We start from the raw sequence: 4,742 nt of genomic DNA, 5'->3' as shown, positions 1-4,742 counted from the left end.
TGTGCTCAGTGAGGCTCTCTTCTAGCGCCTGTGCAGTCACAATGCAGCCCTGAGGTAAGGGAACAAATACCTCATGGCTTACTTGCAGGAAAGTGTGGCTAGGAGTGCAGCCTTTGAGCACAATCCTATGCATGTCTATGCAGGAGTAAGTCATTATAGCCAAAGGGGCATACTTCCAGGAAAGTGTGGATAGGATAGTCTCAATGACTAGGATGAGATGCTTCCTTCTTTGCCTTCTGATTGACAGTGTCTACTCAGAGGTAAGTCCCACTGTATTCAATGGGGCTTACTCCCAGGAAAGTGTGGCAAACTCAGAGACAAGGATGAGATGCTTCTGATTGACAGTGGCTGCAACCCTAACCACACTTTCCTGAGAGTAAGCCCCATTGAACAAAATAGGAGTTACTTCTGAGTAGACCTGGTTAGGATTGTGCTCAGTGCCTACCCAGAGGTAAGTTCCATTGTGTTCAATGGGGAGGGGAGGCGTGGGGCGGGCAGCTGGACTGGGAGGCTGCATGTGCGGGAGGGGACGCGCGGCGGCAGGGGGGCTCGCCCTGGGGGCAGAGGGGTCTCTTTGGGTGGGAGCTGCTCCAGCGCCCTCCTCTTCATCCCGCCCATGCCCCCAACCCACCGGGAGAGCTGAGCCCAAGGAGCCTCCAGGCACAGGAGCAGTCTACTCGCCGGTTGGCGGGGAGGGGAGGCATGGGGCGGGCAGCTGGGCTGCTTCTCTTGCCCTCGTCAGCGAGGCTGCATGTGCGGGCGCGCCGGCCGTTCGCGGCTGAGTCCGGCTCGCCCCTTCAGCCCCAGCGGCCTCGAAACCCGCTGGGAGCAACCCCCTTTCCCCCGGGATGGGTTGGCCCCGCACGGCCACTGCCCCCAGGAGGGTTAGCCCTGACATTTCATCCCCGGCCAGCAAACAGTTCTTAGAACCAACAACTAGATTAGGTAGGGGTTTTATAGAACCAGTGAGAACCGGCTGAATCCCACCACTGGCTGGGACCCAGCTGACTTTTGTTTTTCTGCAAGATACTGTATAGCAGTGATTTTCAACCTTTTTCATCTTGTGGCACACTGACAAGGCAATAAAATTGTCAAGGCGCACCATCAGGATTTTGACAATTGACAAGGCACACCATGCTGGGGGCTCACATCCCCATTGACCTTACTAATAAATGATCTTCCTCCAAATTCCTGTGGCACACCTGTGGACCACTCGCGGCACACTAGTGTGCCATGGCACCGTGGTGGAAAATGGCTGCTGTATACAAATGGCCAGGAGACCAGAGCCTGAGGATTTCTGGCCTCCAGCTCAGGACCCCAGCCCAATTCAAGGCTGGATTAGACAACATAAAATGTACAAGATGTTCTGGTCATCTTCAGTTTCCTCTCCTGTTGTGAGCAAACTGAATGCATTCCACATGCGCTGCTTCCGACGCATTCTCGGCATCACCTGGCAGGACAAAGTTCCTAACAACACAGTCCTGGAACGTGCTGGAATCCCTAGCATGTATGCACTGCTGAAACAGAGACACCTGCGTTGGCTCGGTCATGTCGTGAGAATGGATGATGGCCGGATCCCAAAGGATCTCCTCTATGGAGAACTCGTGCAAGGAAAGCGCCCTACAGGTAGACCACAGCTGCGATACAAGGACATCTGCAAGAGGGATCTGAAGGCCTTAGGAGTGGACCTCAACAGGTGGGAAACCCTGGCCTCTGAGCGGCCCGCTTGGAGGCAGGCCGTGCAGCATGGCCTTTCCCAGTTTGAAGAGACACTTTGCCAACAGTCTGAGGCAAATAGGGAAAGAAGGAAGGCCCATAGCCAGGGAGACAGACCAGGGACAGACTGCACTTGCTCCCGGTGTGGAAGGGATTGTCACTCCCGAATCGGCCTTTTCAGCCACACTAGACGCTGTGCCAGAACCACCATCCAGAGCGCGATACCATAGTCTTTCGAGACTGAAGGTTGCCAACAACATCTGGTCATCCTGAGCCTCCATAGAATACACAGGATATTCTGGTCAGTTCGAATCTCAGGAGAAGGGCAAAGAACATTAAACCACAAAGAAGGCCAAATGACAGCAAACAAATGCTTATCTAGAGTGCATATGTAAGTTGAATGCAGGCTGACCCTGCTAGAATTTGCTGACTGTTGTAATATGACTGAACTACTGTAACCCACCCTGAACAAACTTCCCCCTCCCCCTCCCACCTCCCACCTCCTTATCCCCACCTCTCTTTCCCTCCACAAATGAGTATATATGCCATGTGAAAGCCTGATGTCTTTGCTCACCTCAGGGAAGTGAGCCTCATATGCAAATGAAATAAAATGTGGTCTGAATGATTTCCTTCCAAGCTGGTGCCTCTCTGTGATCCTAGGTTGTTGTATGAGTCATGCGGTAAACAATCCTAAGGTTTGGATAATCCAGAATCATCATAAATCATGGCATAGAGCAACTAGAAAAGGTGCAGAAGAGAGTAACCACAAGGATTACTGGGCTGGGGCACCTCCATATGAGGAAATGCTACTACGTTTGGAGTTCTTTTGTTTTGGGAAAAAAGGCACGAGGTGCCTGACTGGGAAGTAGAAAATTATGCAGGCGATTTTAAAAGTAGATCGAGGGGTGTTCCTTTCCCTCTCATACTGATACAGGGTCATGAGACCCACTTATGTTAATTAACCAAATGTTATGCTATGTTACAGGTAGACCACAGCTGCAATACAAGGACATCTGCAAGAGGGATCTGAAGGCCTTAGGAGTGGACCTCAACATGTGGGAATCCCTGGCCTCTGAGCGGCCCGCTTGGAGGCAGGCTGTGCAGCATGGCCTTTCCCAGTTTGAAGAGACACTTTGCCAACAGTCTGAGGCTAAGAGACAAAGAAGGAAGACCCATAGCCAGGGAGACAGACCAGGGACAGACTGCACTTGCTCCCGGTGTGGAAGGGATTGTCACTCCCGGATTAGCCTTTTCAGCCACACTAGATGCTGTTCCAGAACCACCATTCAGAGTGCGATACCAAAGTCTTTCGAGACTGAAGGTTGCCAACATGCTATGTTATGAGTGAATTAGTTTAAAACAAATTATTAGTTTATATGTTTGAAAATGAATGCTTGGATCAAATCAAATGTTCAAAAGCCTATGCGCTTAGCACATTTCACAAACAGACTTACAAAAAATCCATTCTTTGTTCTTTGAAGCTTCAAGCAGACAGCTTTCGCTGAAATGGGAAGCAGGCAATAAATCAGCAAAGGAATGTTACTTTGGCAGCTTGCCGGAGAGATGTTCCTTTGGAGCCACTGATAAATTAGTTAGGGAGTGAACACTCACTTCTGCCTGTTTCTAAACAAGGTTGCTGGAGATTCACTGTTTGCTTTGGAAAACATTTTTGGATTTCTATTCTATTAGTTAAAACCAAAATACAGTTTGGCAAACACAGGGAAAGGCTATTTTATACCAAAGCTTCATGTTAAAAGAGTTATTTAAGAAGTATTATATAAAAACACAAAGTTAGTATGTTTGCATGTCAAAGAGAGTATGATGCCTGCTTGCCTTTTAATGCTTAATGAGTCTTTAAGGGTGCAAATTAACAAAAGAATGTCTTTTAGCAAACTATCAAAGCACCAGATAAGGTGAACACTTCATCAAAAGAGAGTATGCTGCAATTTACATCTCAAGTTAATTGCTAGTATGACAGATGAAACTAAACAGAACCATGCCAAAGCAACACACCAAAGTTTCATAGAAATGCCAAATGAATTATTAAGTTAACATTCCTTACTGCCTTAACAGTTATAGAGTAAAATTAACAATATATAAGGAAGAATGAGTTTTAGCTGTTAGAATGGTTTGATTATAGAAATACACAGAAAGGGGAAAATTATTAAGTTTTACTTAGCCACAAGCCTGAGGCAGAAGTCTGGCAAAGTTAACTAATTAGAGTCTAACAAGGAGATTGGAATGTGGTATGAGGTTACTCCTCAGATAAGAACTCTGTATATCTCTGTAGACTCAAGGTCCTGCTTAACTGGAACTCAGAGACAGATTTACAACATACAGGAAAGACAGATAGGGAGCAGTCAGGATACACTTGCACCGTTAATTAGGAAGAGTTATAGCAGATAACTAAGAATTTATACACAGGTCAGAGACATTTTAATAGGAAGAAAGGCCTTGGCAGAGACAGTAAATCTGTTGCTAATTAAAATGGAGTTTGGCAGATGCAGACATCAGCAGAAACAGACAGAAACAGATGAGCAGAAATGGACAGGAACAAGATAATATGAGGAAGCCCCTAATTGGCAAAACATTCCTGAGAATCTCTGTCAAGAGGTAAACGCTGGCAGAGGGGGCTAAATTTAATTGAAATAAAGAGAAATCTGCGATACAAGGACATCTGCAAGAGGGATCTGAAGGCCTTAGGGATGGACCTCAACAAGTGGGAAACCCTGGCCTCTGAGCGGCCCGCTTGGAGGCAGGCTGTGCAGCATGGCCTTTCCCAGTTTGAAGAGACACTTCGCCAACAGTCTGAGGCTAAGAGGCAAAGAAGGAAGGCCCATAGCCAGGGAGACAGACCAGGGACAGACTGCACTTGCTCCCAGTGTGGAAGGGATTGTCACTCCCGGATTGGCCTTTTCAGCCACACTAGACGCTGTGCCAGAACCACCTTTCAGAGCGCGATACCATAGTCTTTCGAGACTGAAGGTTGCCAATACATATCTTATAATCCTTTTGTACAATAAGAG

Source organism: Tiliqua scincoides, chromosome 5 (genome assembly GCF_035046505.1).
Source record: "Tiliqua scincoides isolate rTilSci1 chromosome 5, rTilSci1.hap2, whole genome shotgun sequence".
NCBI lineage: Eukaryota > Metazoa > Chordata > Lepidosauria > Squamata > Scincidae > Tiliqua > Tiliqua scincoides.
This window is presented reverse-complemented; position numbering follows the sequence as displayed.